Here is a 25,129-nt window from a genome sequence, read left to right as displayed (position 1 = left end):
CTCAAAAGGGCTGCTGCCCACTGATGACCGGGGTCTGGTCAGCTGCGCTCACCCTTGTGGGTCCCATTCAGGCCCTGGCTGGACAGAGAGGTAGACGGGCACCTCCAGAGGTGGCAGGAAGAGGCTCCCGTCCCCCCTCCCGAGCACCCGAGCCCTCGCTGCCCACTGCGCGGACGTGAAGGGACGGCCTCCTCTGGACACCTCTCCCGGGGCCCGCGGCACCCAGGCCCGACAGCCCCAACTTGAGCTCCTCAGCCATGACACCAGCCCCTGGCCATCGTGGTCGGCTGGCCCCTCCCCCGCGGGTCACCCTGGGAGATGAGTGTGTGGGGCGCGGGGACGTCACGGGAGAGGGTGAGCCCTTCTCACCCACGCCCCAAACCAGACACCAGCTTAGGCCCACGTGCCCCTGCAGGTGCACAGGGGCCCCTGTTGGGGTCTGTGGAGATGGCCCTTAGTGGCCTCTTAGTGTGCCTGGAGAGAGGGTCACCAGGCCGTGGGGGCAGGCGGGGGCCGGCCTGCCGTCAGGCCTAACTGGTGCAGCCACACGGAGGCCAAGGCCGGAGCCCTGGGGTGTTCCTCTGTCTTCCTGGGGCTGGGGCTCCTCTCCAGCCCGGCTGCCCGGGGGGTGACCCTCCTCTGCAGCCGGACCACGGGTCCACTGGTCCCTCCGTGTAACTTTGAATCCCTTCCCCATCCCCCTGGAACTGGAGAGCTGGTCCAGCTGTGCTCACACCATGTCCCCGGGTGCGCTGAGCCCGGGGCCCTGTGTCTCCCCTCCCCAGGCTCCAGGGAGCACAGCCCAAGGCCTGCCCGGAGCACGGGGCAGCGCCCGGGGCTCCAGGGGCTCGGCCTGGCACCTGAGACGCCCCTGCCCACACCACGGGGGCTTCCTGCTTGGCAGAAACAACAAATGTTGCTTAGAAATGGGAGAAAAACTGCTGAGTTCTGTAGCCCGCGTTGACATCTGGGCAGACGCATTCGGAGGTCTAATTAGCACGCCGCTCTGGGGGACAGTGGCTCCAAATTTTCCGGGAACTGAGAGGTAACATCAAACAGGGCTCTTGAAAGAGCTTTGTCGGCAGAAATCCCAGTGAGAACTGGGACGGCGGGGGCGGGCCCCTGGGGGGAGGCAGCAGCGGGCCTGGACGGGCAGCGGGTGGCCAGGAAGCACAGGTGCACCTGGCCCTGGACAGGTGACTGGGCCTCTGTGACCTCCTCTCCCGTAGTGGGGTGCCATCTGGCCACACATGGGTGGCAGGAGGATCGAGCCAGGGGGTCCCGCAGCTCGTCTGTGGCAGATCTGGGAGGACAACCAGGCTCTGGCTCCCCCCAGGACACCAGGCGGCCACCCGGCCATCCACGCATCTCAGGGTGCCTCGGGACAGGTGCTCAGATACCCTGGCTCCGAAGGCCCTGGTGCTGTGGCTTCCACCTCCTCTGTCGGCTGTGGGGACCTGTGGGGACTGCCGCCCTGGAGGCAGAACCCAGACGAGATCTGTAGGTGGCTGCCCCCCACCAGGTGGGCCGGGAGGAAGACTCCCGAGTACCTGCTCCGTCCAGCCCCGTCTCCTGTAGTTTTCAAAAGTAAAAGGGGGGCTCCCGCCCTGGGTTTGCAGACGAGAAAACTAGGCCTCAGAGAGGCTCAGTCGCCTGCTCAAGGTCACACAGCAGCTGAGCTCCTGGGATTTGGTTCTAAGCGGGTCTGACTTCATAGTCAAGGTTCTTTCAGGCTCAGATTCTTGGCCTCAGTGTTGTGGGGCGGAGGTGGGGGCCGGGGGAAGAGGCCACTGTGAAACCCAGCCCTTCCCCGCTGCTGGGCTTCCTCTCCCTCCCAGGGTCGGGAACAGGCCCTCTGGGGACTCTGCTGCTCCCGCCCCCCAGGGACGAACACCTGCAGACCCCTGCTCCCTGCAGCCCGGGGGCCTGTCCCCCTGGGGGCAGGTCCACCACACGGTGTTGCTGGACTTCGCAATCAGCACTCGGCCAGAGGAGGAGGCGGCGCACCCGGAGGCCAGGCGTGGACGCAGATGGCAGATGGGCTCTGACCCCACCTCCCCACCAACAGGTCACCCCAGTTAGGCCTCGGGGTCCTGTCCTGCGTCCTCCCTCCCCGTCCTCCTCCCCCCCAGCCTGAGTCGGGAAACTCTCAGGGACCCACGGTGCCAGCCTGTTCTGGGCCCGGGGTGCAGCGGGGCCTCACTGACCGGGGGCAGGAAGGAGGTTCTCTGCCCAGCGTCCATGGCCACACAGAGGCCCTGACATGACTGAGATCTGCCCGAGGTCCACGTGGGCTCCCCAGGCTGGCACCTGGGCAGTGCCCCGCTGAGACCCCCTGGCTGCCCAACCAGGCTGCGGGGGAGGCGGCCGCGGGCAGGGGCGGGCCAGAGGGGAGGAGGGGCAGGAGGAGGTGACGGGCCTGGGTCAGCCTTGGACTTCTGCAAATCGAGGCCGGCTCAGCCTCCTCCCCACTGAGCCGGGAGAAAATAGCTTTCACACTGTCTTTTCTGATTCTTTTCACTCTGTGCTGCTAAATCGATCCGGAACAGATTGTCCAGTTGTTTGAGTCTCGGGAGCGAAGTCTCCTGATCTCTCGCCAGCCGGAGCGGACTCTGCCAGGCCCTCGCCCGCTGGCCTCCTGGTGCCAGGGTCCAGCTGGAGGTCCAGGGGTGCCCTCGGTGGGAGGGTGGTGCTCCCGCCCAGGGACCCACTGGGACGGTGCTGTCCCTGGGAGGGAAGGACGGAACCAGCTGGGCACCGTGGGGAGCAGGGCCACACCGGGGCCTGGGATGGCCTGCCTTCTCCCTGTCCCCCACCAGGAGGGCTCTGAGTCACACAGAAGCCAGGACGGCAGTCAGCTGTCACCTCTGGTGTGGGCGGGTGGCACCTGGGTCCTGCCAGGTGGGTGACTGGCCACGTCTGCCTGGGCACAGGTGGGGCGGGGGTGGCATTCCAGCCACATAAGTGTCACCTGGTGGCTGGGGTGGCCTGAGCGCTCAGGGGTGGGCCCTCCGCAGCTGGGTTCCTGCTCAGCTTCCCACAGAGGCCAGGACGGCCATGCTGAGGTGCTGGAAGTTTCCAGAATCATCCCCCGGGGCTCCGCTGGCAGCCCTCCACCCGTGCTCAGGGCCACCACGCCTCTCTGTGGACGCCCCTTCCCTTTCCTCCTGCATCGTACCCCACACCTGGCTCCTCTTAGCAGGAATCAGGCCTCAGGACAGGACAGGTGACTGTCCACGCGTCCCCAGAGACAGGCAGCCCACCGGCAAGCCCAGTGTGATCTGGGAGGGAACACACTCTCCACATGCGCTGGGCAGATGGCTCCCACTCCCGCCTGACACCTGTCCCCCGTGCGGGAAGCCACAGGTGGCGGGAAACAAAGTTCAGTCTTCAGAATCCACCTCCCGGGAACTCTGGGCCAGAGGAGGACCAGAGGAGGCCAGAGGAGGCCAGAGGAGGCCAGAGGAGGCCAGAGGAGGCCCAGGGAGGCCCGGGGAGGCCCCGAGGAGGACCAGAGGAGGCCAGAGGAGGCCAGAGGAGGCCCCGGGAGGCCCCAAGGAGGACCAGAGGAGGCCAGCAGCTCTGACTACAGGCCCCCCGGCGGGGCCAGGCCAGCCCTTCCCGGGGCTGCTCTCCCTGATCCCACCCAGGGGACCAGAGGAAGGAGCGGCAGAGTCCTCCCGGGGCACTCTGCATGCCCCGGGCCAGCCAGGCCTGGACACTGTCTGGGACACCTGCGGGGCCACTTCTGGAGCAGCCCGGTCCCTGGGGCTGTTCTGTGGCTGCAGTGGCCTGGTTCACACCCTGCCCTGGCCCTGTGGCTGGACCCCTCAGGAGGCCTGCCACCCACTCGGGCCCGCCACCCAACTCCCCGCTCTGAAGCTGCCCGTGCTCCCTACTGCCCAGGAGGGACGGCCGGGCCCTTCCTCCGGGTCCCAGTTCTCCTTCACACCTCCCAAGTGACATCCAAAGGCTTGATGGCTCCCAGGGCAGGCATGTCCTCCTGGGGTGGGGGACAGGACGGGTTTCCTTCAGCACAGGGACCTCTGGGTGGAAGGACAGGAAGCCCTGGGCTGGACCCGGCTCTGCCCAGGACTGAACTGCTAGGGATGAGGTCACTTGTGCACAGCACAGGGTGGCCCTCAGCCCCGCCCCACGGGGCAGCTTCTGCGCAGGCCTCAGGCTTCGCCCGAGCTGAGGCTCCCTGGCTCCTGCCGGCCCTCCCTCCCTCCCTCCCCTGGGCACAGCTGACCTGGGCAGGGCGCTGGCCGCCGAGCCCTCAGCAACACAGGCCTCCACCCTTCAGCAGAGAGGAGCTCCAACCTCCTCCTCCTGTTTCCATTACGAGACACAGAGGCTCGATAACAACAAGGACAGGAAGATTTACTATCCCTGGCTACGTCCAAAACTCACACCAAGCAGGCTCCTTGGATCGACTCACCTAATTCTTGTAAGAACCCTGAGGTGGAGACTGTGCCCATCTGTAGACCAGGAAACCGAGGCTCAGAGAGGGCACGTAACCAGCCCAACGTCACACAGCTAGTTGGAGTGCAGAACAGGATTCAAGCTCTCTCCCTCCAGAGCCAGGGGGTAACTGGAGGGTTCCCACTGTCACTGATCTGGGTACCTGAAACCTCTCAGTTCCCACCTCCAATCCCCACGACCACCGGTGCCAACTATTATGACGCTCTTATCCGAGGGGTTTTGAAAAGGGCAGCACTGAAGCCGAGGCTGCTCATCAGCAGAGGAGCTGGACCGGCGCCCAGGCCCGGGCTGGCCTCCCCTCCCGCCCCGCAGTTGCCATGGCGCTGGGCGGGCAACCTCACTGCCGGCTGCATCCTGTCCCTGCCCTGGAGGTCCCTATCCCAGGGGCCCGGGGTGGCGTGGCTCCTGCCCAGCTGCCCCAGTGGAAGGTCACTGACGCAGTGGTATCCACGGTGACGTCTGCAGTGACCCTGGGCGGCTGGCAGGTGCTGAGCTCACTGAGGCTTGGGGAACCACCTGGGTCACCCATTTCCCAGGTGAGAACACGGAGGCTCCAGGGTCACACAGTTTGCCCAAGTCCCAGAGTAAGGGGCAGGCGGAGGGGGGACTTGTGCAGGCGGAGCCCCGCACCCCGTGGGAGATGAGCCCCGGCCTCCCTCGGCGGTTGCCCTGGCGGTGGGCCCAGCTCAGTGGCTCGGCTCATTCCCCGAAGGCCTCTCCTCCCCGGGGCAGACACCGGCAGCGACACAGGGATGGCACGTCCCACCGTCCCCAACGCTTCCAGAAGCCCGAACCCTCAACAGCACAGACGCGGCCGTCGGAGGCCCTGGTCTCGGTGGGGCTGAGGCCAGGCCTGGGGGCTCCTGAGGACGCAGCCCCTGAGGTGCAGAGAGCCCTGGCCACCCCTCTGTGGCTGCAGAGGGCAGGCTCGGCGCCCAGCCCGGGCTGGGCATCAGCAGGACCCACGTCCCAGAGCCCAGGCCTACGGCAGCTGAGGAGGGAGGCTGGGGGGCGAGGGGGGGCTCCCTGGACGCTGCAGTCGGAGTCCAGGGCTCTGGTCTCTCTTCCGCGGAAGGCCCCCACTTGGGGGCTCCTGGGCCAGAGGCCTCCGCCCCCACCCCGGCTGACTCCGGCCCCTCCCTGCTGTCCCGCTCGGCTCTCCTCAGGGAATCGGGCAGCCTGACCCAGGTGGCCAGCTAAGGAGAGCCTGAGAAGCCACCGGGAGCCACCACCTGAAATCTGAAGCGCCCTGGAGGCCACGCCCCTGCTAGACGCACCCTTCCTGCAGCTGCTCCTGGGAGACCGCGCCCTACCCACCCCGCCAGGCCCCAGCTGGAGCCACCTCCTCCAGGAAGCCCTCCCGCCCCTCTCCTGGGTCCCCCTGCCCCTCTCCACTGCCAGACTGTTCCATCCAAATGGTCCCTCCTGTCCCCTGGGCCTGGCCCCGACCCCAGGCGACAGGTGCGGGGAACAGGCCAGGAAGAGAAGCTGCCCACGTTTCCTGTGGTCTATATACCAGGTCCTCCGCCGGGGAAGGAGCCCAAAGGGAAAGCAAACCCGGGGCGCCCGCCCGCGGCCAGGCAGCCGCAGAACCTGGCGCAGGAGACCGACTCCGCGGCCGTCCCCAGGCTGCCGGGGCACTGAGCCCAGGGGGGATGATCCGACGATGGAGCTGGGTTTGGAAGATCGGGGTTTCTCTCGTTTTCCAGGGAAGTGTGAGCAGAGAAAAATTCTTTCCCTCCCAGGGCTCTGCTAGGAGCGTGCAGAGCTTAATTCCGGGTTAAACGGTGTGATTTGGGAAACTCATGCATTATTTCTTGATTTCTCCGGGGCGCGTGCGTGCATCTGCTGGGGGAGCACCGGCGACAGATGGGCGCCCGCCCCGCTAGGTGCTCCTTTCACCAGCCCCGGAACCGGCGGCACGTGCAGGACTTGAGGGAGGGAGCCCTGGGGGCTCTGGGCTTTCCCCGGCCACCAGGAGTGTCTGCCCCTCCAACCCCAGGCCTGAGGCCCCTGGACAGCACCCACCCTGTCTGGTGGGGCGTCCTCTGCCCTCAAGGGCGCCCAGTTTGCTGTGTGACCTTGACGCATCCCCAGCCTGCTCTGGGCCTCGGTGTCCCCATCTGCACGTGGAACTGAGCAGGAGCTGCAGGCCGCCTCCCAGAGGCCGCAGAAGGCCCGGGAGGCTGTGTCCTGTCTCCCTCTGTCCTGCCCCCAGACTGGCCAGGGGGCAGGGCTCCCAGGCTGAGGACCCCGACCCTGCCGTGCTTTCCTGGTACTTTCCGGGGCCCCATGTCCCCAAGTTACTGGCCCTGGGCTGTGGTGAAGGGCTCCCAGTGAGGGACCCAGGAAGGTCCCCGCACACTCCCAACCTGGCCAGGACCCAGAGCAAAGGAGGGAGGGGCTCCTCACAGCAGGTGGGGGTGGCGCAGGGCTGGGAGGGGCCTCCAGAGCTGCCGAGGAGCAGGGTCCCTTCACACATCCTCCAGCGGGTGCCCCGGGTGCCCTGCTCTGGCTGCGTCTAGGCAGGAAGCTGCCCGGGGGCCGACAGGCAGTCACGGGGTCCCCTCGGCCTCCCAGGGGTCCCTGCTGCAGGAAGGAGGGCGGGGGAGGGAGGCAGGAAGAGCGGCCCTCCTGCCAGGCCCCAGGCAGGGTCAGCAGCACCTACAGAGCTGGGACACCCCCCTCTCCCCAGGAGCACGCGCCTCTCCTCACCCTCAGGCTGCAGGTGTCCAGGACCGCGCCCTACAGAGGATGGTCAGAAAAGGAGCCCCACTGTTTTAGGAATTGGTGATAGATCAGTTTCAGTTACTTCCACAGAGAACAGCTGGGGAGAGCCACAGAGTCCATTCTAAGACCAGTGTAAATCTGTTGTGTGAATCAACTGGACAGAAATGAAAGCCACAGAGGCTGAATTAACAGAGACAGTGCCTCTCTAAGCAAGGAGGTGAAATCTTTCCTCTAAGGGTAAGACTCTGGGTCAGTTCAGAGGAAGACAAACAGGACTATGACTAGTGGTGAGTGTCCGCAGAGCCTCCACCTTACCATGGGTGCCGGCCCTGGCTCCCAGCAATACGGTGGCGGTGGGGCCATGAGATCCTGCCTGGTGTTCACACCCACCTCCTGAGCCAGCTTCCCGGCTTCGGCTTCTCTGTGCAACACAATCAGTGGCGCGGGGGTCAGGTGAGGCGCGGGGTCTCTGCCTCTACTCCCCACAGCCCTTGGCTGGGTGGCCTTTGGGCTTCCCTGCCCAGGGCAGCCCATGGCAGCGGGGCGCAGCTGTGCCGTATAAACAAAGTCCTCTGTGGCCAGGATGGCTGAGCAGCCAGACCTGGGGTCCCCGGCCCCGCCCCTGGAAGCCCAAGCCTGGGCAGCCCTCTCCCCTCCCCGATGATGTGCTCCAAGGGGTGGGGGGGGGTGGCTGAGGATTGAGGACTCCCTAGAGAGCGGGGACCAGATGCCCTCTGCCGCTGCCAGCCCCTGGCCCCTCCCTGCCCACCTGCTCTCCAGCCACCCCTCGCCCAGCCTGGGGGTCCCTGCTCCAGGCTGCCCCAGCTGCGCGCCCTCCCCTGGCTCTCGGGCCTGCAGGGCCAGGAGGGCATGGCCTCTGCGTATCACTGTGCACGGAGCTCTAGGCTGCACCCCTCCTGTCCCCTGGCTGAAGCTGCCCCTCCTGCCGGTTCCACCCACCCTCCACAGGAAAGGTGCCCCCAAGGGTGCCCCATGCCACGTGGCCGGCCCCAGGCATGCCACCCGCCCTTCCTCACCCACTTCCTCAAGAACGGCCCGCCCCGGGCAGGCCCAGGGCCCTGGCGGCAGGCAGCGAGGCAGGGGCAGGGAAGGACGGGGCTCCAGGCGGCTCTCCCTCCCAGGGCCACCCACAAAGGTTGGAGCAGCCCCAGCCCCCTCCACCTCCAGCTCAGTCCAGCTGCCCCAGTGAGCTCCAGGCTGGGTGGCCCAGGAGAGGGACACTCATACACACTCGCGCCCCCGAGTCACCTCCCTCACCTGCCCTGTCAGTGCAGGGCCTCTCACATGCCTGGGACAGAGCCCGAACCAGGGAGACAGTGACATCAAAGACACTGGCCAAAGCCCCTGCCCGATGCTCTCAGCTGCAGCCCCACGGGGCCAGAGCGGCCGGGCAGCAGGACTTTCTGGTCACCTCTTGCTCGACACCCCTCCAGCCAGGAGAGGAGCCTCTCTGGGGAGGCGCGATGCTGGGAGGAGGAGGGACAGGGACAGGTCCCCATTCTGGGCAAGTCCCACAGGCAGGGGATGGTCCTGGGTTGACACCCAGGGCCGAGTTGTTCAGATCCAGGTTCGGAATGACATTTCCAGCTACCCCCGTGACCTACCCAGAGACTGCCCTTCCCAAAGGCCCCTGGACCCTCCCATTCCTGGGCGCTGGAGACAGTCGGAACCAGGTGACAGAGGAGGACCTGGCCGTCAGTCTGGGTCTGAACGGCTGACAGTTCAGCCTCCACAGTCAAGTCACAAGCCCTCGGGGACTGAAGGCCTCTGAGCCCATGCCTGGGGCTGTCGGGGTCACACAGCCCTGAGGGCTGGCTGGGAACTTCCTGCTGTGACCTCATAGCAACCTTTGGCCCAGGGCATGGCCCGGATCAAGCTCTCTTTCAGATGAGGAAACCGAGGCTCAGAGCAGTCGAGACCCTGGTTCAAGGTCACAAGGCCAGCACTGCCAGGGCCAGGGCAGGGGCACTCCTGCCATCCTGCCGTCACTTTTGGCTCTTCCCAACCTCGTCTGGACAGGAGCTGTCACTCAGCCCACGGACCACAAGGCCCAGAGAGGTAGGGAAGACACACAGGCACACACAGCTCTCCCCACGGGTTACATAACCCCTTCCCACCCACTGACCCCTGGTTGGGGGGCAGCCTGGATGCCTGGGGCCACCGGGAAGGGAGCGGCCTGGCCCACGAGCTGCTTCGCTCTCTCCCAAGGCAAACAGTTGGGGGCAGCTGGGTGCCCTGGGTTTTTCTCCTCCCTTCTTTTTTCTCCGGCTGAGTAACAAATACTAATACTAATAATGATAATAATAATTAGAATAAATATAACCTGAAGACGCTTGGGGTCTCGTTTCTATAGCAACCGCTGGAGCTAATGAGCTTCCGAGGCGGCTGCCGGGCCACCCAGCCCCGAGCGCGGGATCAATATTGATTCGGCACCAGGAAGCGGCGGTGGCTCCGCAGGGACCACGCGGCGGACTGGGACTGAGGGGCACGCACTTGGGGGGCTTTTCCCGTCCCCCACGCCGCCCAGCCGGGACTCCTGGAACCTGCCAGGTCCGCAGCGTGAACCTGCCTGGTCCCTGCCCGGCGCGCACCGGGCTCGGCTGGCTGCGCTCCCGGACTCGGTCCTTGGACGCTGGTCCCCACCTCGGACGCGGATTCCGGTCCCGGCTGCCGCGTCCCTGCACCGTGCGTCCCGGACTGTTCCTCCAACCTAGGCCCCTTCCTCTCTCGCGCGGGTTCAGCGATCCCCACCTTGGCCAGCCCCGGAGCGGACCCCAACGCCTGGGCACCGGCTGCCCCGCAGGCTCCTGCTCTACTCCGGCTGGTGGTCCCCGGCCCCTCTCCAGAGCCCTGGACCCAGTGCACCTGACGCGCCTCGCCCGGAGCGCCCGCCCTGGCCCGCGCGGCTCGCGCACCCGGCTCCCCGCCCCGGCCGCAGACCCCGCCCCCCGCGCGGACCCGCCCCCGCCGCCCCGCCCCCCGTCGCGACCCCCGCCCGGCGCCCCCTCCCCCGCGCCGCCCCCGCTCACCTCGTGCTCGTCGCCGGCTCGCTCCTGGCTCCGCAGCCGGAGCCGGCGCCCGCGGGAGCCGCCTGCTGGGGCGCGGGGGCTGCCCACGCCCGGCCGTGCCCCCGCCCCCGCCGCCGCCGCTGCCGCCGCCGCAACAGTTGTCCCGGCTCCGGGGGCCGCGGGGACTCCGGGCTCCGCGGCTCCGGGTCGCTGAAGGCACAGCGCCCGCTTCTAGGCGCGCCCGGCGCAGCGCGGCACCGGGGCTCGGGCGGGAGCCGGGGCTCGGGCTGGGGGTCCGGCCGCTCGCCGCATCCCCGCGCGCCCGCCCCACGCGCCTACTCCGCGGCCCGCGCCGCCCCGCCGCCCGGCAGCCCCGAGCCCCGCGCCGCGCCCGCCGCCGCCGCCGCCGCGCTCATGCCGCCGGCCCGCGCCCGCCGCCGCCGCTGCTGCCCGCTGCGCTCCCACCGCGCCGCGCGCTCCGCGCCCTCTGCTGCCCCCTCGCCGAGCGCTGCCGGCTGCCCTCGCGCCGCCGCGCCCTCGCCGCCGCCGGCCGTCGCCCTCGCCGCTGCTCGCGGTCCTCCCTTCCCTCGCGGCGCCCCCCGCTCTTCCCCTCGCCACCCTGGTTTTTCTCCGAATGTTTCTTTTGCGACTGTCCCCTTCCTTCCGCGGCTCGTCCTCTCACTTTCCCTCCCTCCCTGCCTCTTACTCCGTCTTTGTTCCTCCCCGTCCTTCCTTGGCTCCTTCCTCGCTCCTTTGTTCCTCCTCCCTCTTTTCCGCCTTCCCCTTCCTCCCTTCTTCCTCCCGTCTTCCCTGTCTTCTCCCAGCCGCCTCTGACTCTGGCCCTCCCGTCCCCACACACTCACCTGCTTCCTTCCCAGCTGCTCCCCCCTCCACCTCTGCCGGACCCTCCACCTCTGCCCCTTTGCCAGGTGGACAGACCCCCGCGCGCTGCCCTCTTGCCCTCTGCTCCAGGAAGGCCCCTCCCCATCACCTCCCTGCTGGTTTGTCCACCAGCCAGACCCTGAGCCAGATGGTCAATGCCAGGGTTAGCTGGCACAGGCCAAGAACTCTCCACATCAAATAACACCCTCGTCCAGGCTGTCCTGACCCTCCTGGGCCAGACTGGGGTCCTGTCCTGACTCCACCCCAGCATGCCCCCACTTCTTGTCTGACCCCCATTTCATCTGTCACCAGCAGGAAAAGGCAGTGCTTCACTGTCTGGCCTCAAGCCAGTGCCCCTCGACCTCCCCACCTCCCTGTGGCCTCTGGTCACAAAGGACTTGTGGGGAGGACCTAGCTGCCCCATCCTTCTGCAGGGGGAATGGCCTAACCATTTTTGGAAAGAGAATAAGTTTAAGCATCTGGAGGGCAGGCCTTGGAGAGTCCTACCTAGTGTTGACTGCACGAGTTGCCCGCATAGCTGGGTCTGATTCTGTTTTCATGGACAGGGGTCAAACCTCCGGAGAAGCTCATCCCTTCATACAGGATATTGTATTTATTCCGAACTACAGCACTGGGTGGTGTCCTTCCCACTTCTTAGACAAGGCAACCTGAGCTCAGAGAAGTTAGGCTCCTACTCTGAGCCACACAGCTGGCAGGGGGTAGAATTGGACTCCCGCCTGGGTATGCCTGACCTCTGAGCTCCGGCCCTTCACTTTCCCTGGCTCCCAGGTGCCCTCAGCAGCACTGGGGAAGGGCGGGCCTGGAAGGGCTGCCCCCTAGTTTTGTGTGAACCAGTTTCAGCAAGTGCAGGCAGACCCCAGTGCTGATCCGGAGCAGCTGGGGGTCCGTCTGGCACTTCTCGAGCTGCATTCAGTGCTCCTTTCAGGGATAACGGGGCTCAGGGAGGCTTGGCTGTGTGCCAGGGTACCCAGCTGGCGGGCAGAGTGGTGCCAGGGCACATCCTCCAAGCCTGCAGCAGTGGGGTGCCTGGGTCTCCCCATCTGTCACACAGGCATCTGTGCCCTCCCCCCTGCAGGGGACATGGTCTGAGCTGCTGAACTTAGCTCAAGGACCAGGCGAGGGTCCTGACCAATGGCCAGAGGGCACCAGAGACACCCCAGCTAGTGAGGTTAGGGCCACCGGGAGGGCAGGGAGGCGGCAGCCAGGGCACAGGGTTGGAGCAGAGTCTCTCACGGCCTGGCACAGCACAGAGCAGAGCTCTGTCCCCCAAGTCCAAGGATTGAGACAGAACGGGCGAAGAAGACTTCACCCAGCCCCTGGCAGGCCATCCCCAGAGGGGACCGTGACCATCTGCCTAGGACAAGGACCAGAGAGGTGAAGAAGCAGGTGGGGGTCCCAGGGGAGCAGGATTGGGGCTGGGAGGTGCAGCCAGATCCCGGAACTCAATTCTCAGGCTGTGCTAAGAGGGCCAGTCCCCTCCCTCCCTGCAGGTAGAGCCTGGGATGTTGGCACGTCAGGGCCCCAGGGGACAGTGAAAGGGAGGGGAGGGGCCGGAGGTAGTGGGCTGTGGACAGTGTGCGTGGTTGTTTGTGCACGATTGTGTGTATGGAGTGTGTGTGGTGAGCCTCGCCAGGGTGAGCTGTGGGGGTGTGATGGAGGCGCTGGCATGCGGGGCCGGTGGGGGGGGGCGCCCAGGCATATGTGTGTGTGTGTGTGTGTGTGTGTGTGTGTTCTCCATGCGTGTGGTGGTCGTGTGTCTCTCTGTGAGAGAGCTGTGTGTGCGGTGCATTCAGGGGACCCCTAAAGCTGTGTCACCCAGTGGGCCCCCATGGCCTGAGCCACGGAGGGGAGGTGCCGAGGCCGCTGGTGACAGCAGGAAGGGTGGCCTCTGCCTGCCCCTTCTACAGGGGACACGCACATCCCTCCCTACCTGTGGTGGCCTCCTGTGCATCACCCAGAGGTGGCCCTGTGGCCTCCTCACACCCCATGTCCCTCCTTCCACGGTGCCCCTGGGCCCCACCTTGCTTCTCCCCAGTAGGGTGTCACCACATCAGGCCGCAGATTTGTGACTGGCCCTAATGGGGGGGGGACGCTGCAGCTCGCACGGTCCCAGCCCCCCCAGGGGCTCCTGCTCTTCCTGGAGGCCAGGGACTTTGGACCTGGTGAGTTTGGGTGTGAATCTTCCCCTGGCCACTCACCAGGTGACTGTGGGCAGGTGACCGTGGGCTGGGTTCCCTTTTCCCAGCCTCTGTACACTGGTGCCCCAGGGCTGGGTGAACGTGACCAGGTGACCAGGTGAACTTGGAGCCTAAACAGACGGGAGTTTACCCCTCACGGTTCTGGAGGCAGGAGGCCATCGCCAGTCCCCCGGCCCAGTTCTCTGCAGGGCCAGCTCCTCGGGGAGTCTAGGGAGGCCCCCCCTGGCCCTCCAGCTCCTGTGGGTGGCCCCAGTGTCCTTGGCTGGTGGCGGCATCACTGTAGTCTTCCAGGCCTGCGTCTCCACATGCCCTCTGCTCCTCTTTGTGGGCTTCCTGGGGTCCAAGTCCTCTGCCTCCCTCAGGAGGGTCCATGTGACCACCTGGGCCACCCAGGGACCCCAGCTGAGCTCCCACCTCTGCGTCCTCAACCCAGTTCCTATGACAAAGGGCATTTTCCCTTCTTGCCATATAAGACGGCACCCAGGGACTCCAGGCTCTCTGTGGGCTGGGGGAGCACTTCCCAGCTCCCCCTGCACCCGCGGGACTGGGGCGCACGGGAGTAGGGCGCACGGCCCAGGGCGCGCACATACCCTTCAGCAGGGCGGTGCTGGGTCCAGGGGGCTGGGCCTGGAGGCCGGAGGGAGTGGCACAGCCACCCGGCTGGCTTTCCCCCACAGTCCCCTGCCCCACTTCTGAGCACCTGCCGCCGGCCGCCCGGCCTTATTTACTATTCCCCTGCCTTCGGAGGCCCGCTCCCCCGCAGACTCCGCTGCTCACCGGGCGGCCGATGACTCATGCCGTCTCCCAGGAGCGCAGCCTTTTCAAAGGGCTGGCTGGGGAGGAAGCTAAATTTAAAGCCAGGCTTCCCGAGAAGATCACCTGCCACGTCAAAATCGCTGCCATTTAATTACAAGTTGGGCCCCAGGCGTTCCACCTCGGTCGCCAAGCCCCGCCTCCGGGGGCGGGGCTTGGGGGCTATGACCGGGTTGGGGGGCAGGGGACGCGCCTCCCCACCTGCGCTCCCTCTGGGGCAGCGGCCACCCACCTCCCAGGCCTCCAGGCCTTCCCTCCTGTTCATGGTCTTGGGATGTCACCTCCAGGCCCCTGACCCGAATTCAGGACCTAAGGCAGGGACCCCAGGGCTCTGCTGGAGTGGAGTGAGGCCTGCCCCCTGCTCAGGGTCAGGGGACGCTGCCGGCTCGCCCTGGACCTTGGACGGAGTGGGGGAGGGGTGCAGCCGGTTCCTGACTGACCCAAGGCCGAGGAAGGACCTGGCTGGAGGGAGGAAGGAGGCCCCGGAGGAGATGGAAGCCAAGGACGGGCCTGCTTGGCCCCTCCATTCTTGTGCCTTTGTCTGCAGTGGGGCCAGCTGCCCTTCTCCCAAATGGTGGAGGAACTTCGCCCCCCACCCCCGCCCCGGTGTCTGGAGGTAGGGTGGCCAGGGTCAGGACGGCTGTAGTGACAGATGCTGAGCCTGAGCCCCTGCCCTCCGAGCTCATCTGCAGGATGTGGGTGGTCCTCAGGTGCAGACAGGGCTCCCTGTGCAGATGGCAACTGTCCCAGAGACCTGGGCATGCAGGTGCAGGGAGCTGGGCATGGGTCCAGGGGCCTCCCCGGGCCAGATGCACACAGAGGCGGAGCCAGAGACAGCTCTCTGCACGAGGTGCCACTCAGCCTCAGGCCCCTCCTTCCTGCTCCAGAGCCGGGCTCCCTCCTGGCCACGTGTGTCGCCCAAGTTCCCTCCTCTGGCCCTGGCAGATGCCCAGGCAGGGCTGCCTTGAGCCCCGCCAGCCTTGCCCAGTGCTACCTTGAGACGCTGCTGCAGGGTGAAAGGGAGCCTGTGGGTTAGTCAAGGGCACTGAGCAGCTGACCTTGGGACCAGGAGGTGACTGGGCGCACGGGCCACCTCACAAGAGCTCTTTAAAAGCAGAGTGTGTGTGTGTCGGGGGTGGGGGGGTGGGTAGCAGCCCCAAGAGACCCCGGTGAGAGGGGCCGGACTCCAGGTGTCTGGGGCAGGTCAAGAGGGGGCTGCCGTCTGACACGGTCCCCGTCAGACCTGGATTCTGTCCACACCAGAGTGAACTGGGGGACAGTTTCTTCCCCAGACCCCAGGAAGGGGCCCACCTGATAGCACCCTGCCGCCAGCCGGGGAGACCCAAGTGGCGGGGCTGCTGCGTCCCCTGGCCTTCTGGCTGCAGCAGGGACAACATTCCGGCCAGCACAGTGCTGATCTGGCCACCCTCTGCTCACCGACGCCCACAGGATGGAGCCTGGGGTCCCGCCAGGCCACCACTGCAGGGAAGAAGGGGCCAGCCCCAGCAGCCAGGAGGAGCGGGCAGCAGAGCCCGACCCCAGGCTGCCCGCTGGCCTGCTGGCCCCTGGCCCCCAGGTGCCCCCACCAGGCTCACCCGGGGGAGCACGTCCGCCACCAGCACCGCAGGGTGCGGGGGCTGCAGGGGACAGCCACCGGGAGACCCCAGGACTGGACCCTGGCTTGGCCTCCCCAGACTCCGTTTCCTCACATGCACACGGTGACACCAGGCTCTGCTCCTGGTGACCTGAGCTAAGTCACAGAGAGCCCAAGGGTGTCACATCCTGTCCTTATGTCACCATGAGGAACTGTGGAGAGAGGTGACACCTGAGGTGGCAGCCTGGCTTCCAGGCCACCCCAGCCGCGGAGCAGCTGGTGACATGGGCAGTGTCCCCTGGCGACTTGCCACACAGCCTTGCCACCTCATCTGTCAAGCGCAGTGGGCAGGGAGCACCCGTCCTGCTGGACGTGAGTGTCCACCCGCACCTCGGGAGCCCCCAGCTTGAGGGTGGACGGCAGGATCCTCTCAGCCCCGCCCGCCCTCCTGTCTAAGCCGTGTTCCCGGGCTGGCGGCTCTCACGGTCACAGCCGGTCACGGCCGGTCACGGCTGACCTCTTACATGACGGGCCTCAGACCCTGAGCAGAGAGGAGAATTAGTTGATGCAAATTGATGCTTGAGCCAAGTGCGGGCATCAGGCCATCCCCACAGAGCCCGGCTCTTCCTGGACAGGCCTCGGGGAACAGCCATGACAACAGCGATGGTGGTCACCCGCTCCTGTAGGAGCCTCTGCATTACCAAGTGCCCCCAGGACCATGACGCCTCACAGAAATGCCCCGAGTGGAGGCAAGGCCACGCCTTCCTCTCCCAGCTGCAGCAAGGGGGCCCAGAGAGGTTGTGTAATGGGCCAAAGGCCACACAGCTCCTGAGAGGCTGGACTGGGGCATCTCTGCCCAGACTTCTCCCATGGCCACCACAGCGTCTCCTCAGAAGCCTCTCAGGAGACTAAGATAGGGACTGCAGCCCAGATCAGGATCGAAGCGCTGACCCGAGGCAGGTCACTAACTGCCCCAAGGGTGCGCTCCGCCTTTTCTGCTTAGGTTGGTCTGGGGCACGAATGCGCCTTTTCTCTTCTCTCCCGGCCGGGCACAGAGTATTGGCTCAATAAACGCTTGTTAGGGCTTCTGCTCAGGGGGTGCCTTGTGCCCTGTGGTGCCACCCAGACGGCCTCCGGAGTCCTCAGTCACCCCAGAAGTCACTGCTACGCATTCTCCTTTACTCATAACCAAATCGGCCCGGGGTCAGAGGTCGAGCTGGGATTGACCTGGGTCTGTCCCCCCACCTGGCCCGACTTCAGCCTGGAGCAAGGCCGCCTGGCTCTGCCCCCGGCCTCAGTTTCCCCCTCTCTGTGCCCGCTCTTGCTCCGCCCCTCGGCGGGACGCTGTGTGATCTGGGGCTCGGCCCCGAGCTCCAGCTGGTTGGCGGCCGCGGGTTGTCCAGGGGCCAGCAGCTCCGGTCCCTGAGGCCCAGGCGGCCTCTTGGGTCTTGCTGGGCGTCCTTTCCTGCTGGTGTGGACTGATGGGCTTGGCCTCGCGGAGCGGCCTCTGCTATGGCAAAACCCTGTGTTTCCCGAAGCCCAGGGACAGGAGACCCCCTGGCGGAGGCTCAGCCTGTGGAAGTCCATCCTGGGGGGCTCCCATGGGGAGGACGGCCAGACTGGGCAGAGGGCGGAGCCGCAGCCCTGGCCGGATGGCCCCTGCCTGTGTGGTGTGTGCCAGCTGCCGCCAGGCCACCGGGCACCTCTGTGGTGAGTGAGACCCTCTGGCAGCTGCCCAGAGCCCGACGGGCGTGGCCAGGGTCAGAGGGCTGAGGCAGAGCGTGCCTGTGGCCTAGGACAGCCGCACACCCCGTCTGGGCTCTCCTGGATGACCAGGGCCAGCCACGCCCCGCTTCCCTTGGCAGAGGGCAGAGGAGAGGAGTCTGGTTTCCAGGCTCAGGGACCTGCCCACAGCCGGCCATGAGCCAGGCATTATTTTTGTACCATTTCAGCTAAGGACAGGGAGGATCAGAGTGGTGAAGCGGCTTGCCAAGGCCACACAGCGGGCAGCTGGAGATTGCATGCCTTAGCTTCCTCCCTGGGTGCGAGTGGACCTGGGCAGAGTCAGTAGGCAGAGTCACCGTGTGCCCCGGTCTCTCCAGACCCCTGCCCCAGAGCACCTGGGATGGCCTGGGCCCCCTGCTGAGTTGCAGCCCAGAACCTGGACCCGCCGGTGACTTTCCAAGACCCACGTGGCCCCTGCTGCAGGCCAGGAAACAGGGACAGAAAGGGCAGGACTCGCCCAGTGTCCCCCAGCACGGCAAGGCCACCTTGCCAACTTCCTGTCCCCCTTTAAGTGACAGGTACAGCAGCCAGACTCCTGGCTCTGCCTCCCGCCCGAGCCTCGATCCCCTCATGTCAGAAAGAGGCCGGGTCCCTCCTTTCAGGGCCCTGGGATGACTGATCACCTGCTGCCTAGGGACAGGGCCTGCGTGGAGAGGTGCTGAGAGGGCTGTGCTGGGCAGCCACGTTGCAGGCAGACATCACGGTGGACCTGCGGGGCTCCAGGCCCTCTCGTCACGCCCAGGCCAGGGGCGCTCGCGCTGCAGCCCGTGGCTCCAAGGGCCACACCAGGAAGACCTGGAGACCCTCGGTCAGGCACAGGAGAGGGTGTCAGCGGGACTCAGGCTGGGTGAGACTGCGCCCGTCTCAGGGCTGCTCCGGGGCAGCTCCCGTGGCTGAGCACCGGATGCGGCCTGCTGTCGCTGTCCAGCGTGAGCCCAGCCCTGCGCGGGCAGCACTGTGGCTTGCCAGGCCCCTGGGGTGCACTGGCAGTGACGTTCGAAGGTTGGAGTCCCCACTCCCTCACAGTGGCCTGGACTGGCCTCGTGGTGGCGCAGTGTCCCTGTGGAGCCCACGTCTAATGGCAGTGGCTGTCCCGGGCGCTGGACACGCCTTGACCGTGATGGGACCGTGGTCCCCAGCACACCCACTTGTCAGAAAACGCTGCTGGGAGCAGCTCGTGGGGCCCGCATTGGCTCCCGTGTCAGTAAATTGGGGACCCCAACCTCTCTCCAAAGTGGGGACCCCAACCAGTGTGGGGACCTGGGGCAGCACCTGGGAAGGCAGGCAGGGGGGGGACCCTCACTGGTGGCCACTGGGGCCTCCCTGGGCTCTGGGGCCAGAAGAGGGAGCAGGGGGGTCGGACGGGCCCCCACCCCTGCCTGGGTGTCGTGAACCCCTCCCCGGGGTGCTGCGTGCCAGGACCTTCCCCACGGGTGCCCCTGCCCCACACCTGGCCGTCTCCCGCCTGGACTGCACCCCTGGCCCTCTGGGCCATCCTCAGTGGGACCCAGGGCTGAGCGAACCCCCGTCTGACCGTGTCACCCTCCTGCCCAAGGCCCTGCTGGGCTCCCTCTGCCTTCAGGGCCCCTGGTCCACCTCCTGCCCTGGGGGCAGCTCACCCTCGCGGCTGCTCTGAAGAGGCCGCTCACAGGCCCGCGCCCCAGCGCCGTGTGCCCAAGGCCTGGACGGCTCTGCAGCTCTGGCCTGCTGTCCTTGGCCACCCAGCTCCGTCCTGTCCTCTTCTGGGAGCAGCCTGAGCGCCCACCGGCTCTCTGCTCCTCTAGAATCCTGCCCACTCGGCCCTGGCCTTCACGGCCAGGGGACCAGGCTGTTCCCAGCTTGGCCAGGTCACCCCAGTTTCCCCCCACGCGGCCCAGCCCAGAGCTGCACCGTGTGTGGAGCTGCCCGGGTGGTCCTGGGCCGGCCACCCTGGGGTCAGGGACCACTGGCCGCCCCTGCAGGCTCTCCAGGCGCAGTGCAGCCTGGCCACGTCAGCAGCTGGCCCCGATGCGTGATTAACCAGCACATTTGTCACTTGCCTGGCCTGGAGAGCGTCCCCAGCTTTAATTAATTCTCCCCGTACCCCAAGTGCGGCCGCTCTTCCCACGGCAGATAATGATGTGCGAAGTCGCCTGGTCCAGCCAGGAGGGTCACTGCAGCAGTGAGGAGGGCCGTCGCCTGCCGGCCTCCCCTCTGCCGGCCTCCTCTCTGCCGGCCTCCTGCTCTGCCGGCCTCCCCTGCGCCCATAGGTGGGCCGGAGGCTTCAGCCTGGAGCACTGTACATCAGGGTCCCAGAACCAGTCACAGCCCACTGCCCCAGCCACACGGCCCTGTCCCTGGGGACGATGGCAAGGTGGCTTTGCAGAGGAGCAGAGCATCTGGCAGAGCGGAGGTGTGGGGACAGCCCCGCAGCCTGGTTCCTGTGGGCAGAGAACTGCAGTGGGGACAAAGCTGCCCCCCAAGCCGGCCTGCCGCCCCCCTCTGATGGCCTGTCCCTCCCCTGCCCTCTGGCTGTTGGAGCAGAGGCCCGTGTTGACAGGCCGTGGCTCCCGTGGCTGGGCCTCGCGGCCACACCCTGCGCACATGTGGAGGTGACGGGAGGCCGGGCGTCCGGAGGTGCTGTGGGCGGGCAGGGGGAGGGGCGGGCAGGGGGCATGGACAGCGGCCAGGAGCCGTGGGTGGAGGGCTCAGGAGGGGGCGGTAGACACTGGAGCGGCTGTGGCTGTGGCTGGACGGGTTACGGGTGAGTGGTCAGTGCAGGGCTCAGGTAGCATGACCATCGCTGTGGCTGCTGTGCCTGGAGGCGCCAGGTCCTCCCACAGCCCGTGACCAGGAGAGTCCGCCACGGAGCCACGGTGCTCAGGCCCTGGCATGAAGGGCGCAGCCTCTGTGGAGCCCTCGGCCCCGGGCCTCTGGGCCTCCTGAAGTGCCCGCCTCGGCTCCTGTGAGGGCAGCTCCCTGTGGTTTAAGGAATGGTGACCAAACACGCCGAGTGTCCCGCACACTCAAGCTTTTACTCCAAATGTCACCAGCTGCACTTGGCTGCGCCCCCAGGTGTGGAGCCCACTGGCATGGACACGGCATGGACACGGAGAGCCAGCGCCCACCGAGCTGCTGGACGCTGTCCCGGCGTCTTACACCTTGATCAGCCCGTTTTGTGCTGGGAACTGGGCTGGGCGGTGGGGACTGGGTCTGTGGGCAGGTGGCCAGGCAGACGGGTGGCCAGGCAGACGGGAGGGGAGAGGAAGGGGCAGGTGGTGGGCACGGAGGGCGGGAGGAGCCTGGTCACCTGCTTCTCTGTCCCCCCCGCGGGAAGGGCCTCCCTACCCATCAGACACCCCCTTGGGAAGCAGGGCTGGCCCCTGGTGGCCTCGGCCCCCTGAGTCTCCACCGCCTCTTGCTGGGTTTCGTCCCCAACCCCCTTCACTCCCCTGACCCCTCACGTGCCCACCACCTGGTGCCCACAGTCGTCACCTGTCCCCTCCCGGCCTGAGTCCTTCTCTGGCTGCACAGCCCAGGGACACCAACTCTGGTCTCTCGGTGTCACACATCCGGAGGCCACGTCAGGCCACGTCCTCGGGGTCCCTCCTGGCAGCTCCTCCCCAGCTCCCAGAGCTAGCCCGCCCCCCTGCCCAGCACCCGCCCCCCTGAGGCCTTCCCAGAGCTGCCACCAAAGCCCCCGAGGTCATGTCAGGGCCGCCCCTCCCCCGCCCGGCCAGCCTCACTCCTGTAACGAGGCTCCGAGGGACGGGTCCTCGCCCGGGGCCACCCCACAGGCTCAGGAGGCCTGCGGGGTGTTTGTGTGTGTCCTGCTGTGCCCACCTTCCCGCCGGGCAGTGCGACCCCCAGGTACAGGAGCTCTTCGCGGATGAACGGTTTATTCCACAGGTTTACGTGGGTCCCACCCTGCGCCAGGCAGCCGCCAGGAGCCAGGGCGCACCAGGGACAGGGCTCCACCAGGGCCTGCCCCAGGACCTTGACACCTACCAGAGGACAGTGACCAAATGTCGCGTATCTGTCTAAATGACAGCCAACAGGACAGGCCACAGGGCCTTGGGGACAGCACCGTCCTCTCACCCCGACCCCTTGCTGGCCCTCGGACTGCAGCCAGGTCCTGTGGGCACGGCTGAGGCCGTTACTTCCCTCTCTGGGACAAGCAGGTGACCTTGCTCCTCCTTGCCTGGCCCCCGAGGACCTAAGAACAGCCTGAGAAGCTGAGCGTCCTGCCGCCCGCGCCCTGCGCCCTGTAAGTACCGCTGCCCTGTGCCCGCGGCTGGCGGGAGGGAGCAGGAGCCGGACAGCGCCAGCCCAGATGGCCGCGCCAGCTCTGCTGCCCCCGAGGTCCCTGGAGGACGGCGAGGGTGACCCTGGCCCAGCCACTTGCCATCAGGGTGACCTTCAGTCTCTGCAAGTTCATCATCTGTGTCTTGACGATGCCACCTCCGTGTCCGCTCAGAGCCGCCTGTCCCCGACAGAGCTTGTCGAAAGCCCGCCACGCGCAGCACATTAGGGCCCTGCTGATCCGACCCCGAGGGCTTCAGGGGCCAGGAGGACACCTGGTCTAGCTCAGAGGACACCTGGTCTAGCTCAGAGGACAGCTGGTCTAGCCTAAGGCGGCACAGCAGGGCCAGAGGCTTGCTGGTGCAGCAGGGGATTCTCACGTCAGCTCCTGCACACTCCTGCTGTGTGACCCTGGGGTGCCCCTTGCCTTCTCTGAGCTTCCTCACCCAAAAAACAAGGAACAGGAGTTCCCAGCTGCAGAGGCCCATCCTCGAGGAGAGGCTCACGGTTGTCCCGCTGATGGCCTTCAGTGACCCTGGCCCCGCTCTCCAAGTCAGCCAAGGTGAGGACACGGGGAGGGGCTGGGCAGGACCGGGCTGTGCTCCCAGAGCTAGGAAAAGGGGCCAGAGGGACACCTGGGCCCTGCCCCCGCCGTCCAGCGGGAGGAAGCCCTGCAGTGCGGGCACCATCCAGAGCCCCCCGCGTCCACCATTCCTGGCCGCCCTGCTCGGCCACTCGGCCTCCTGCCTGTCCTTTGAGCACTGAGCGGGGACAAATGGGGACGTGTCTCAGGCGCTGAGAGCCGCCGCTCACCCCCAGGACGTGGTCCTCCCCGGGGAGGCGGCCGCTCTGGCCACCGCGGGCCTCCCTGGCCGTCGGGCAGGGCCCCTGTGAACAGGCACCAAGGAAGGAGACGGGGCACAGGCCTGGCCAGCGGCTCGGGGCCAGCTGGGGGCTGACACTGACCCACCCTCTGCCACTCTGGGAGAGGACTGCTGTGGCTTGACTGTGTCCCCAAAGGGCCACCGGCAGGGAGCTTGGTCCCCAGGGTGGCAGTCTGGGGACACTGGGGTCTCTGAGAGGTGGGGCCCAGTGGGAGGTCCTCAGGTCATGGGGCAAGACCTTGAAGGGGTCAGGGGGCTTTGGGACCCCTGAGTTCTTGTGACTTGTTGTAAGAAGGAGGCTGGTGCCCGCCTCTCGGGCTTCCTGGGTTTTGTGGGGACCCCCCTCTGTCTTTGCCATGGGTTCCTGCCTGAGCCACACCATCTTCTCTGGACTTTCAATCTCCGCAATTCTGAGCTGAATAAACCTCCTGTCTTTACCAGGTTAGCCTGCCTCAGGTAGTTCATTGTAGTAGCAGAAAACAGACTGATACAGGGAGCCAGGAGGTGGCACGGTCGTGTATAGCTTTCTCTAATCCTAGTCAGGACTAAGATTTCTGGGACACCAGGGAATGTGGGTGGCAGGCTCGGGGTGTGCATTAAGGACCAACATCGCACTGGACATTTGTAAAAACCGGCCTCCACCCAGAGGTGCCCACACATTTTTCTCAGAGGTCATCACTTCCTGCCGTCACCTGGGGAGCGAAGTGGGCTTCATCACCACCAGCTGGCATCGGCCACCCCAAGAAAGACCTGGGCAGGCGAGGCTCCTGGTGGCTTTGTCCTGGCGCAGAGCCGTTGAGGACCCTGTAAGTGCACCGAGTGGGTCCCTGCAACCCGTCCCAGGCAGCCATACCCGGTGACCTGAACCCTGCCCCCAGGCGGGCGCGGAGGGGACCGGTGTGGGGTGGCTGTGGCAGGATGCTGGCCCTGAAAAGTGACTTGGAGCCATTAACTCGCTCGTTTCTCTTATCGTCCTGGGAAAGTGGACCTTGTCATCCCTGCTTCCCACACAGGCTGGGGGACGGCCGGGTCAGGCAGCCACTTAGCCGGGAGCTGGGGTCACTGCGGGGAGGGCAGGGCAGACGCAGTCAAGGCGCAGGGCAAGTGGGGTCCCTCAAGCCCTGCGCCACGTCCCCCACACTCGGCACACAGAGGGGACGAAACCTCTGTTTCCCGACCCCAGTGGCGCCCAGTACGACGTCCCTTGTCCTGCGCTGAAGGACGACCACGGGTCAGGTCCCCGGGCCAGCTTCTCCAGGTCCTGTGTCCCCACGTCCCCATCCCAGCACCCTGCCCCAGGCTCCGCGTGGCATCTGTGCCAGCCCCTCCCCAGCCCTGGACGCGTCCTATCTCGGGCCACTCGCCGGCCACTCACGGCAGACGCTGCTCAGGGCCATTTTACAGATCCAGAGACCAAGGGCCAGAGGGGCCCAGAGCCCGAGGAAGGCAAGTACCCGGGGCAAGCGCCCTGACCCAGTGGGCCACCCCACCCCGGGATCCAGCAGGCCACTGTCCCCAGCCCAGCTCCTCACGGTGGACGGGCTCCCCTCCCACCAGGCCCTGGGCCCTGTGGTTGGAGAGCTGCTGAGGGGTAACCGAGGAGACCTGGCTGTGGGGCAGGGACACCGTGGTGGCCGTCTGCGCCAGGTCAGATGGGAGGTCTCGTCTCCCTCCGCCCCCGTCCCCGTCCCCGTCCCCGTCCCCAGCAGCTGGCCAGCAGCTCCCGCTCAGCAGGCTGCACATTCGCGGGAAAGTGCTCCGAGCCGCGTCCAGGCTCCCGTCCAGGACGTGAGGTCATGCTGACCGCCCAGTGTCTCTCTGCTGGGACAGTCCCAGCCTCCCAGAAGGGCTGGGCCCAGCTGGACATGGGACGCTGCCGGAGGGCGAGAGGGTTCCCTGCGGGACGGGAGCCTCTCCTCCCGCTGGCCACAGCCGCTGGACGGCACCCAGCACCTCCAGGGACTCCCGGGAATCCCGTCCGTCAGGCGCCGCTTGAGCCAGGGCTGGAGCCAGCTGCCCGCTCTGGGCTGGCCGAGAGGCGAGCGGTCCTGGTCACCAGAGGGGCGCAGCGTGGGAGGAGCCCGGAGCCCTGGCTGAGGACAGGGAGGCCGGGGGAACAGCCTGGGCCACACCCACATGAGGATCAGGGCGCCCACCTCCTGAGGAGGGACCCCAGCCCTGGAGGAGGAATGGGCCACCCCTGACCCCCTCCTGGTCAGCACAGGGAGGGAGGCAGAGGTGTGGGGGACCGGTCACAGGAGCCGTCCCTGGGGAGGCACTGGCCCCTGGAGGTCCCGTCCTGGGGTTCCCGGGCTCTGGCTGGCCCCCGCTGCCTGGGCCGGGTTATGTCTGTCCCTGCCTGGGCCCGTTTCTCCCTCCAGGCCTTGGTGGAGGGAGGTCTCCAGGCAGCATGCTGGACGTGGGGCT

General features: G+C 66.7%; 1 protein-coding gene across 3 annotated transcripts in view; it reads right to left on the bottom strand.

Moving 5' to 3' along the window:
- LOC113186783 (protein shisa-like-1) overlaps positions 1 to 25,129 on the bottom strand; it is a 94,987-nt gene that overhangs the window by 43,440 nt on the left and 26,418 nt on the right. Inside the window, exon 1 of one of the 3 annotated variants that reach the window (XM_026394333.2) lies at positions 10,266 to 10,330. The exons of 1 other annotated variant lie outside the window; for it this stretch is intronic. The gene's annotated coding sequence lies outside the window, so the exon portion shown is untranslated. Of the gene's footprint in view, positions 1 to 9,987; positions 10,072 to 10,265; positions 10,331 to 25,129 lie in introns of those variants that run through there. One more of the 3 variants, XM_026394334.2, reaches the window with a different exon arrangement.

Source organism: Urocitellus parryii, unplaced genomic scaffold, assembly GCF_045843805.1.
Source record: "Urocitellus parryii isolate mUroPar1 unplaced genomic scaffold, mUroPar1.hap1 Scaffold_259, whole genome shotgun sequence".
NCBI classification, from domain to species: domain Eukaryota; kingdom Metazoa; phylum Chordata; class Mammalia; order Rodentia; family Sciuridae; genus Urocitellus; species Urocitellus parryii.
This window is presented reverse-complemented; position numbering and strand designations above follow the sequence as displayed.